The sequence below is a fragment of the Babylonia areolata genome, chromosome 31, assembly GCF_041734735.1.
Source record: "Babylonia areolata isolate BAREFJ2019XMU chromosome 31, ASM4173473v1, whole genome shotgun sequence".
Taxonomy (NCBI): Eukaryota; Metazoa; Mollusca; class Gastropoda; order Neogastropoda; family Buccinidae; genus Babylonia; species Babylonia areolata.
In genome coordinates this window covers 5,606,419-5,618,918 of record NC_134906.1, presented here as the reverse complement: position 1 = coordinate 5,618,918, position 12,500 = coordinate 5,606,419, and the positions used below count along the sequence as shown (strand labels likewise).

At 48.6% G+C, this 12,500-nt stretch overlaps 2 non-coding genes across 2 annotated transcripts; both read right to left on the bottom strand.

Annotated features, from left to right (window-relative positions):
- Window positions 1-10,505: 10,505 nt before the first annotated feature.
- On the bottom strand, window positions 10,506-10,577 carry Trnaw-cca (transfer RNA tryptophan (anticodon CCA)). Its single transcript has one exon. It is a non-coding gene; the product is annotated as a tRNA-Trp (tRNA).
- A 12-nt stretch (window positions 10,578-10,589) lies between these two features.
- Window positions 10,590-10,661, bottom strand: Trnae-cuc (transfer RNA glutamic acid (anticodon CUC)). Its single transcript has one exon. It is a non-coding gene; the product is annotated as a tRNA-Glu (tRNA).
- Between the last annotated feature and the right edge of the window lie 1,839 nt (window positions 10,662-12,500).

Sequence of the window (12,500 nt, the reverse complement as noted above, 5' to 3'; positions counted from 1 at the left end):
CTCCATAACCCACCGAACACTGACATAGGTTACAGGATCTTTAACGTGCGTATTTGATCTTCTGCGTGCGCATATACACGAAGGGGGTCCAGGCACTAGCAGGTCTGCACATATGTTGACCTGGGAGATCGGAAAAATCTCCACCCTTTTCCCACCAGGCGCCGTTACCGTGATTCGAACCCGGGACCCTCAGATTGACAGTCCAACGCTTTAACCACTCGGCTATTGCGCCTCGTCTTCACACACACACACACACGCGCGCGCTTTCACACCTGCGGGCAAGTCTTGCAGTTACAATAGCAAACGTGTAGTAGCACTTGTGTGAACTTTCAAGCCACCACATCTCTCCCACCACCAATACCACCATCACCAACCACCACCACCATTACCAACCACCGCCGCCGCTAATCCAATCAAAACGTCTGTCCGTCAGGTCCCTTTCCCACAAGCCGAGACAAGGCCGCCACGCGCGCTCCACTGATCATGTCTTGCGGAGAAACTGACACAGTGTGCACGTGCTGCCATCACTCACAGCTAATGGTCAGCGGGCTGGCAGCTCCCCCCCCTCCCACCCCGCCCACCCTCACCCCTTGACCACCACAGCCCACGAGGGGTCCGTGCAAATCGATAAAAGGTCTGGTGGAAGGAGAGCGAACAAGGGTAAACGAGTTAGGGTGAGCTGTGGACTTGCATCTGCAGAGTCGTTTGTCAAAGTCAACTGGACCGTGCTGTGAGTGAGGGAGGGAGGGAGGTGGAAAAGGGTGGTGGGGGTAAGTAAGGGGGAGGTTGAGCGGTGTTAGGGAAGAGGGGTTAGGGGGTATGGGGGGTGGGTGGTGGTGGTGGAGGGGACTTGTTCTGAGCAAATGGCTCCCCCCCCCCCGCCCCCCATCAGTAACTGCTGTTATTAAGGGTGAGGAGGAAGTGTGTATGTGACGTGGTGGTGGTGTGTGTCCATCGAAATCGATGATGACCATCGTTGTCATCCAGCTAGGGGATGGGGGGAGGGTGGTGGTGGGGTGGAGGGATGCTCATGAATCTATCTGTGAATGCGCAGATGGCTGAATAGTCCAATCTGCGCACGAAATGTTCGCTGACAGTTGGGGCAGACAGAGACAGGCATATCATTGTCAGGGAGCTTGTTTGCCCGTGACTTTCTGGCCTGCCTCTTCTGAACAGCTGCAGCAGTTCTGTTGGCCTCGCACAACTTGGCGCCTTTGTGCACAGCAGCGCGCCATTTGTCACGGTCCACTGCAGATTCCTCCCAGGAGTCAGGGTTGATATCAAACGCTTTCAGAGATATTTTCAGAGTATCTCTGAAGGGCTTCTTCTGACCTCCGTGTGATCTCTTCCCTTGTTGCAGCTCGCCACAGAAGAGCCTTTTGGGCAGCCGATGGTCTGGCATGCGCGCCACGTGTCCAGCCCAGCAAAGCTGGGACTGCATCAGGATGGTGAAGATGCTGGGAAGGGTGGCTTTTGCAAGCACCTCCGTGTCTGGGGTCCTGTCTTGCCACTTGGTGTGGTGGTAGGTTGTGTGTGTGTATGTGTGTGTGTGTGTGTGAGAGAGAGAGAGAGAGAGAGAGAGAGAGAGAGGCGGTGGTGGTGGGAATGGTTGGGAAAAAGAAAGAAAGAAAGGAAGGAAGGAAGGCAGGAAGAAATTGATGGAGACAAGCAGAGATTGTGGGAACGCTCTCTGTGTGTGGTGTCTGTGGGTGGGTGGTGGCTCCAGGCCTCTCACCTCATCTGTGTCAATTGGAGAAATCACTGAGACAACGATTAGAAAGAGAGAGAGAGAGAGAGAGAGAGAGAGAGAGAGAGATGACGGGAGGAGGAGGAAGAGGAGAAGGAGGAGGAGGAGCAGGAGGAGAAGGAGGAGGGGGAACAGGAAGAGGAGGAGGAAGAGGGGGAGGAGGAGGAAGAGAAGGAGCAGGAGGAGAAGTAGGAGGAGGAGGAACAGGAAGAGGAGGAGGAGGGGGAACCGGAAGAGGAGGGGGAGGAAGAGGGGGAGGAGGAGGAAGAGGAGGAGGAGCAGAATGAGGAGTAGGAAGAGAAGGAGGAAGAGGAGGAAGAGGAGGAGGAAGAGGAGGAGAAGGAGGAGGAGGAAGAGGAGGGGGAGGAGGAGGAGGAGGAGGGGGAGGAGAGATTAAAAGTGGGGATGGGTGGGTGGATGGAGGAGGGGTGGTGGTGGGGGCGTTTTGATTTGCCAGGTACTAGATACCTCGAGATGCTGTTTTTCTTTTCCGATTTTGTGACATTTTTGTTCGACGGTTTTGAAATCAAACTAATAGTATATGGACAAAAAAAAAAAAAAAAAAAAAAAAAAAAAAAAAACTGAAAGAAAGAAAAAGAGTTGAAAACAGATATATTATACATGAGATTGCGCACATTACCGTCAAAACACTCGACTTACAACTAATCACATACTGCCAGGTAAGAAAAACAACAACAACAACAACAGGTGCGTGATTGGGAAAGCTGTGAGGAGCGCGCGTGGAAACGGTTGACTTGAGCCAGACTGACCTCTCCACCCTCCCATGACGTCGTCAATCCCTGCGACAGAACAGTGCCACAGACAACTCTGATAGAGCTCACTCACGGAGACTTTGCAGCCTTCATCAGCCCTGCTGTGTGTGTGCCCGTGAGCTGCCCCGCGTATCGTCACTCCTGCTATGCAGTCAGTAGTAGGCTGCTGAAAGATTAGATAGCTGCTGACAGATGAAACAGGCAGTGGAGTTTGAGTTTAATGACCTATTGGCTTTGAGGCCTTTGGGGTCAAGATGTTTTTCAGTGGTGGGGTGGGGTCTTGGTTTGGGTGAAGGTTTCGTTGTACGAGGGAGTTCGGAGGGGGGGGGGGGGGGGGGGGGGGGCCGGGGGTGGAGTCTGTGTGTGTGTCAGTCTGTCTGTGTGTCGGTCTGTCTGTCCGGGTGTGAGGTTCCCCTCCCACCAGGAGGAAGGAGGGAGGGAGGGAGTGATGGGAGGTGAAATAACTGCCTGGGTAGATTAGTGTATCTCTTACTCTGACACGGGTGACAGGTTGAGTGACTGCCAGTGGACCGAAACATGGCGTGGGGGATGGTGATGGGGTGGTGGGGAGAATGCCGTGATCCTTTCTGATTGGATGATTGGTGATGGACACGTTGTGGTGATCCTTTCTGATTGGACGATTGGTGATGGAGACGTTGTGGTGATCCTTTCTGATTGGACGATTGGTGATGGAGACGTTGTGGTGATCCTTTCTGGTTGGATGATTGGTGATGGACACGTTGTGGTGATCCTTTCTGATTGGACGATTGGTGATGGGCACATTGTAGTGATCCTTTCTGATTGGATGATTGGTGATGGAGACGTGGTGATACTTTCTGATTGGACGATTGGTGATGGAGACGTGGTGATACTTTCTGATTGGACGATTGGTGATGGAGACGTTGTGGTGAACCTTTCTGATTGGACGATTGGTGATGGAGACGTTGTGGGGAACCTTTCTGATTGGATGATTGGTGATGGGCACGTGACATTGCCGTAACTCTTTGATTCGAAGATGGTGATGGAGACATTGCCGTGACCGTTTCTGATTGGATGAGAAGTGATGGGCACATTGTGGTGATCCTTTCCTATTGGAGGGTGGTGATGGGGACATTGCCGTGATCCTCGCTGATTGGATGATAAGTGATGGAGACATTGCTGTGACTCTCTCAGATTGGAGGATGTTGATGGGGGACATTGCCATGACGCTCTCTGATTGGTTGATGGGTGATGGATACATTGCCGTGAATTTTTTATGATTGGAGGAGGATGGTGATGGAGAGACATTGTCATGACCCTCTCTCTGATTGGATGTTGTTGATGATGGGGACGTTGCCGTAACCTATTCTGGTTGGATGATGGGGGATGGATACATTGCGGTGATCCTCTCTGATTGGACAGACTGGTGTCAGTCTGACACAGACCGAGTGTAGGCTGAATGGTGTGGTGGCTGACGGGCGCAATAGCCGAATGGTTAAAGCGTTGGACTTTCAATCTGAGGGTCCCGGGTTCGAATCTCGGTGACGGCGCATGGTGGGTAAATGGTGGAGATTTTTACGATCTCCCAGGTCAACATATGTGCAGACCTGCTAGTGCCTGAACCCCCTTCGTGTGTATACGCAAGCAAAAGATCAAATACGCACGTTAAAGATCCTGTAATCCATGTCAGGGTTCGGTGGGTTATAGAAACAAGTACATACCCAGCATGCATACCCCCGAAAGCGGAGTATGGCTGCCTACATGGCGGGGTAAAAACGGTCATACACGTAAAAGCCCACTCGTGTATATACGAGTGAAAGTGGGAGTTGCAGCCCACGAACAAAGAAGAAGAAGAAGAAGAAGAAGAGGTGTGGTCGCTGAGTGGTAACGTGTCCCCATAGAAGGTGAGAGAATCTGAACGCAATGGTTCAAACCCCCCACACTAGCCAGTATATTTCTTCCCGGCATAGGCGGACGGGTTACAACTATAGGCCACCACTTCCAAGTGTGCAGTCTGTGCAGCTAAAACCCAATAGCAGCACATGCCGCCCCACCCAGCCCCTCCCCCCTCCCCCCGCCCCCCTTTGATTGTTTTGTTTGCAACAGTTGTTCCAGCAGTAAGCCAACAGAGGCCAGCTGCCTGTAAGTTTAGTCTGAGACCCGAGCAGCCTGGAAAGGCAGGTTCTGCTGTTGAGGGACAACCACGACTGTTCTCCTTCGTCAGTTACAGGAACCTCGAGGTACGTAGGTATACACGACGTGAAGTACACGCTGCACAAAAAGTTAAAGACCACTTCATAAAACTATGGGATTTTTTTATTTTTTATTTTATTTTTAATATTCAATTTTTGTTATAAGATATTACAAACTCGGGAATATATTTGAACACCTTCGTTATAGAAACCGTGTGGTACATATACGACGTGAAGTTCATACTGCACAAAAAGTTAAAAGTCCGCTTCGCGAAAATTAGGTTTCTTTTCATAAAATAGTACAAGATCGAGAATCACATTTGAAATCCCTCGTTTCAGGAACAGTGACGTACATAGAAAGAAGCAGCATGCAGACTTCACTGGGACTAAAGGTTAAGGAGCACTTCATAGAACCAGGTTTGTGTCCATGAAATAATATTACGAATTCGAGAGTTTATTAATTTTGAATTATGAAAGCTGCTCTCGGTCTACCATTAGACGGGCGCAATAGCCGAGTGGTTAAAGCGTTGGACTGTCAATCTGAGGGTTCCGGGTTCGGATGGTGATGGAGAGACATTGTCGTGACTCTCTCTCTGATTGGATCTTGTTGATGATGGAGGATGGTCGCGGGTTCGAATCACGGTGACGGCGTCTGGTGGGTAAAGGGTGGAAATTTTTCCCATCTCCCAGGTCAACATATGTGCAGACCTGCTAGTGCCTGAACCCCCTTCGTGTGTGTATATGCAAGCAGAAGATCAAATACGCACGTTAAAGATCCTGTAATCCATGTCAGCGTTCGGTGGGTTATGGAAACAAGAACATACCCAGCATGCACACCCCCGAAAACGGAGTATGGCTGCCTACATGGCGGGGTAAAAACGGTCATACACGTAAAAGCCCACTCGTGTGCATACGAGTGAACGCAGAAGAAGAAGAAGAAGGTCTACCATTAGCCTCTCACTGAAAAAAAAACAACTGACAGCTGTTTTAGGCACACACGCACCATGAACGGCTTGAAAAATGGAAGTTTCAGACTCCAATAGATACAGTTACAGTAGTTTTTACGGCAATAGCCGTGGATTTTCAGTGCGAAAAAAAAAATTGCAAGAAAGCACGTCTGCTTCTTATGAGTGGTGCTCACTACATTAATAATAATAATAATATTTTATTTTTATATAGCGCTATAATACAAGCATAAGCAAGCTCTAAGCGCTTTACAATCCTGTACCTAAAGTGAAAGAAGAAAGCACATAAAAAGTAGTAGACACATAAAACAGAATCATTAATATTATAAGAACACAATGCATAAAACTCACAAAGTAACATACTCTCAATACTACAACTGTTACACTCCAACACTCACACAAACACACACACACACACACACACACACACACACACATGATTAAACGGCTGAGATAACAGCAATTTTCACTTAAAATACACACATGTAAAAAGGAGCATAATTGTAATCTGCATGTCATAGATTTTGTAAAAATTGTAAAATAAAGTTTTGGATAGAAAAGATAAAAGGGGTAAAAATCGGGTCATTCTCCCTTTCGAACCACACCACCACCATCCATCCACCCAACCCCATTCTCTCTACTCACCCATCAAACACACTCACATTGCCATGGGCCTGTGTATATCTGTCTACATTGGCTGCGTTCTACACCACAGTTTGCTGAAAGAATCATATCACCATATGCCCCAGAAGAAATCCGTGCATGTTCCAATGTGATCCTTAACTTTTGTGAACATGCGTTGCGGAAATCCCCAGATTATTGAAACCAGTATACTGACCGCGAAGAGACACCGTGTGCGATGTCCGGTTCGAACGTTTGGAAAAATAAATAGTTGGTCGCATTTGGCTGTTAACATTTATTTCAGGTATCAATTATGACGAATGTGAAAGTTGGCCGGTGTGTGTGGCAGGGAAATAAATACAGATCACTCATTTGGGCGGACGTTAGTTTTCAAGTTGTAATGACTCGGACTCAGTCAATATTCATGATGATAATGGTTATCATTATTGTTATGACTGTGAGGGTAGTTGGTGGGAAGTGAGGGAAGAGCGCGCACGTGTGTGTGTGTGTGTGTGTGTGTGTGTGTGTGTGTGTGTGTGTGTGTGTGTGTGTGTGTGTGTGTGTGTCTATATATATATATATATATATGTGTGTGTGTGTGTGTGTGTGTGTGTGTGTGTGTGTGTGTGTGTGTGTGACCAGTGTGTGTGTGTGTGTGTGTGTGTGTGTGACCAGTGTGTGTGTGTGTGTGTGTGTGTGTGTGTGTGTCCCAGTGTGTGTGTATGTGTGTGTCCCAGTGTGTGTGTGTCCCACGGTGTGTGCATGCGTGCGCGTGCGTGTGTTTTTTTTGTGTGTGTTCGCGTGGTGTGTTTGCCCAGTTCAGTTTGAAGATCATTCAGTCACACACACACACACACACATACAGACACACACACACACACACACACACACACACACACACACACACACACACACACACACTGACACATCTCTCAGCACACCACACCCCACTCAGTTTAAGTGTCCCAGAAAACGTGAACTGACACCAGTCTCTGCCAACTGATGTTGACAGACACACACACACCTCAGCAGCCACACAGTTGACATTCTGCCGGTGTTGCAGTCTATTCGTCGTACCCCGGTAGATCTTCCTCTTTATTTTTACCCCAGGGTTAAATCTGCCGAGCCAATAATCAACCCCTGGGTCTGTGTATTTACTGGCCTGGGGATGATGAACACCCGGGGGCTCAATTTCAGAACTGACCCCCCCCCGCCCCCCCCCCAGTGGCTGGATTTTAATACACTTGCATCCCTCTTGTTAATTAATTATTTGATTTATTTATTATTTATGTATTTATTATTATTATTATTTTATTTTTTTCTCAACGCCTGACAAAGCGCATTGGGTTCTGCTGCTGGTCAGGCATCTGCTTGGGAGATGTGGTGTAGCGTATATGGATTTGTCCGAACACAGTGACGCCTCCTTGAGCTACTGATACTGATACTGATAACGTTAATCGATATGGGGGTCATTCTAGGTACACGTGAAATGCGTCCCCCCCCCCCCACCTCTCCCTCCCCATCCCCTGGGGGTAAATTTCGCCCAGTTTCAGTTTCAGTTTCTCAATGAGGCGTCACGGCGTTCGAACAAATCCATATACGCTACACCACATCTGTTGGGTAGATGATTGGCCAGCAGCGTAGCAACGCACCTCAGTGGTCAGGCTTTGAGTGCATGCATGCATGTATATTTCTGGACTTGTCACAGTGGACGTCTTCTGCGGCATAATTTTACCAGTTTGCCAGACGACAATTCTCTCGTTGGCATGGGATCTCTTTCAGTGCGCCACGTGCGTGCTGCACACGGGACCTCGGTTTATCGTCTCATACGCTCAGTTTTGATTTTCCAGTCAAACTTGGGAGAAAGGGCGAGAGCGGGATTCGAACCCAGACCACTCACGAACTATCTGTATTGGCAGATGAGCGTATTAACCCTTCTGCCACCTTCCACCCTTCGCCCAGTTAGAATCAACACTTGCTGTTAACTCTTTCCATTCGAACGGCGAAAGAGACGACGTTAACAGCGTTTCAGCCCAATTACCATCATCAAAATATTGCAAGCGGAAGGCTCTTATACTGAAGACGTGAATGTTGACAAAGAATACCACAATTCTGACGACGGAAGCTAAAGGTTGGGTCATTGAGACACCCACTGGACATCCGAGGGGTCTGTGTAGAGGAGAAGAGAGGGCTGGCCGTACTGAGTGAGTTAAAGTAGGACATCCCTACCTTTGTGTCCGTAATGTACACACACACACACACACACACACACACACACACACACACACACACACACACACACACGTTAAGCCAGATAGCATTGCCTGCAGAAGCTTCGTTTCTTCAGTATGAACAAATCCGTGATGGGTTCTTTTTTTTTTTTTTACATAACGTTTAATAATTGAATCTGTTACCGACGGGCGCAATAGCCGAGTGGTTAAAGCGTTGGACTGTCAATCTGAGGGTTCCGGGTTCGAATCACGGTGACGGCGCCTGGTGGTGGAGATTTTTACGATCTCCCAGGTCAACATATGTGCAGACCTGCTAGTTCCTGAACCCCCTTCGTGTGTATGTGCAAGCAGAAGATCAAATACGCACGTTAAAGATTCTGTAATCCATGTCAGCGTTCGGTGGGTTATGGAAACAAGAACATACCCAGCACGCACACCCCCGAAAGCGGAGTATGGCTGCCTACATGGCGGGGTAAAAACGGTCATACACGTAAAAAGCCCACTCGTGTGCATACGAGTGAACGCAGAAGAAGAAGAATCTGTTACCACCTTGAGAAGTGCCGTGGCGAACTCGGTAAGGCGTTGGACTTCCGGTCTGATCCAATAATCAGTTCGATCCCTGCTTACTGCATGGTGGTGTGTGTCCTCGGGAAAAGACACTTCGCTTGGACCTTCCTCACACCACCCGGGTGTGAACGGGTACCTGACTTCGGTTGGGGGAGATTTAAAACGGCGGAAGGAGAGGACTGGGTCCCGCCTTCCTACGCCGAGCCCTAGACATTGTATTTGTATTTGTATTTCTTTCTTTTATCACAACAGGTTTCTCTGCATGAAATTCGGGCTGCTCTCCCCAGGGAGAATGCGTCGCGATACTACAGGGGTGGTGGCCAGGTCAGCAGCGGTGCCCCAACGGTCTGAACCCAGACTACGGGAGAGGTGAAGGTGAAGGTGATACTACAGCGCTACCCATTTTTTTGTATTTTCCTGCGTGCAGTTTTATTTGTTTTTTCCTATCGAAGTGGATTTTTCTTCAGAATTTGGCCAGGAACAACCCTTTTGTTGCCGTGGGTTCTTTTACGTGCGCTAAGTGCATGCTAGCACACGGGACCTCGGTTTATCGTCTCATCTGAATGACTAGCGCCCAGACCACCACTCAAGGTCTAGTGGAGGGGGAGAAAATATCGGTGGCTGAGCCGTGATTCGAACCAGCGCGCTCAGATTCTCTCGCTTCCTAGGCGGACGCGTTACCTCTAGGCCATCACTCCATAGTGGGTATGAATTCACTGGCCCGATATCCGTACAAGGTAATGGGACCGTTCAACGATACTCGACTTCTCAGGATACCTCACGTCAGAAATAAGACCTATGGACACAGATCGTTTTCTTTTCAATCGCCAAAGACGTGGAACAAGTTCCCTGAAAACCTCCGTCTTTCGGATTCTGAAATACAAATACAAAATACAAACTCTCGAACCCACAACCACCAAAAGAGCGATGTTAAAACAGTGTCAGTATAGCGCCACGTTTTGATTTTACTCGTCCAACATGGGTGAGGTTCGTCTCCGTCTACTTCAGTCACCATGAACTCTGTGAAGAGTCACTGGGGCGTCGTGTTGAAGAACTGTTCACCAGGTTCCTCCAGGTCTGTGGGTTGTGTGTCAAAGCCTGGGTCTCTGCAAATCTCGTCTCAAAACTCACCTTTTCCCCTCAGCAATAAGTTCAATTGTGGCAGGTCCACTTCCTTTGCGTTAGCTGTGCTTGACTATGTGTGTATACATACGTATGTGTACATAACTACATGCATGTATATGAATGTGTATTGTGTGTGCGTGTGTTTACGTAAGTTTGTGCCTACCTATGTGTGCGTATGTGTAAGGGTACAGTTTCAGTTTCAGTAGCTCAAGGAGGCGTCACTGCGTTCGGACAAAACCATATACGCTACACCACATCTGCCAAGGAAATGCCTGACCAGCAGCGTAACCCAACGCGAAAAATCGTGACCCCGACGTGATTCGAACACGCAACCTTCTGATCTGGAGTCAGACGCGCTACCGTTGCGCCACGGAGTCGCGCTAAAAATCTTCCCAAGCGGGGAATCGAACCCCGGCCGTCACGGTGAGAGCGCGAAATCCTAACCACTAGACCACTTGGGACCTGTGTAAGGGTAGCTGTTAGATACACATGTATGTTAAAATGTATGTATGCAGTGTGTGTGTGTGTGTGTGTGTGTGTGTGTGTGTAGTCACATTTTGGTGTGTGTATGTAACATACATGTAATGTTTTATGTTAACAAAAGCGTTTTTGTAAAGCACCTAGAGCAGATTTCTGGATAGTGTGCTATACAAGTATCCATTACTACTATTATTATTATTACCTTTGCTTTTGTGTCTGAGGCGCATCTACATGATCCGATGGCAGGAGAAGATCCGAAACGAAGATCTGTGGGAGCGAGCGGGACAGGAACCAGTGGCCAAGCAGATACTGCGGAGGAAGTGGGGCTGGATCGGACACACCCTTAGGAAGCCAGCGTCCAGCATCACACGCCAAGCCCTGACCTGGAACCCGCAGGGAAAGAGGAAGAGAGGCCGGCCTCGCAACAGCTGGAGGCGAGATACCGAGGCAGAGCTGAAGCAGCAAGGGACCAACTGGACTGGAATGGCCAGAACAGCCCAGAACAGAGTGCGATGGCGAGGGGTCGTCGATGGCCTATGCTCCACCAGGAGCGATGGGCAAAATGAATAAATGAATGAAATGATTGCTTTTGTGTGCAGGGTGGAACTGTTCTGGACAGAGGGGTGACATGTGTGGGAAAGCGGGGGGTGGGAGGTACAAAGTCTGGATGAGTTGTCCATCCAGCAAATGAACCGGAGATGAAGTGCATTGGTGTGTGTGTGTGTGGTTAGAATGTGTGTGTCCACGTGCGTAGGCAGATTTATGAATATGAGCTCTCTCTCTCTCTCTGTTTATCTGTGTGTGTGTGTGTGTGTGTGTGTGTGTGTGTGTGTGTGTGTGTGTGTGTGTGTGTGCGTGAGAGAGAGAGAGAGAGAGAGAGAGTGTGTGTGTGTCTGTCTGTCTGTCTGTCTCTGTCTGTCTCTCTATTTGTCTGTGTTTCTGTGTGTGTGTGTGTGTGTGTGTGTGTGTGTGTGCGTGCGCGCGCGAGTGTGTGTGTGTGTGTGTGTGTGTGTGTGTGTGTGCGCGAGTGTGTGTGTGTGTGTGTGTGTGTGTGTGTGTGTGTGTGTCTGTGTCTGTCTCTCTATTTGTCTGTGTTTCTCTCTCTGTCTCTGTCTCTGTCTCTCTCTCTCTGTGTAGCTGAGACATATACGGCAGAATGGACTGTGTTTGAAGTATTTAACCTTCACGTGCTGCATTTGAGGTCTGGGAATACATCTGCATAACTTAGTTGAATGTGATCAAGTATCTTGCTTCAACGTACTAAATCATTATATCTTCTATTGATGAATAAACATTCTTGTTGGAATGATTGTGGCAACATGGGCAAAGTTTGTGCTATTCTATGGAGCTTATGTATATGTGGCCTTTTTTTTTGCCAGCAAACGAGTCAGCAGTTTCTCGTTTAGATGCATTAAAGTATTCTTATGTCTTGTATTTTCTAAAGGCTCGCTGAGAGCGATCCTCAATCGTTTTAAAATGGCTTAATAAAACCCGCAGAAAGGGGGTGGGGGTGGGGGTGGGGGTATTTCCAACTAGAAAGAGGAGGGGAGGGAGGGCTCGACTTTGAATAGCAACAAAAGACCCCGGATGTCAATCGAGGTTTGCCAAGACTGAATGACTCCGGGGCATAAAACACAGCAGGGGGTATAGTTTTGAGACTGTGACACCGGTTCACCGCCATGCCAGTTCGTCCCGTTGTCACAGTGTCAGCTTTAAGTTTTGACTTGCTAAACATCGAACCCACTGTCCCTTCATCACCCGCGACATCGTTTTTTCCCCCTCTCCCTCTCTACCAAATTTCTACCGGCCGCTGCGGGGAG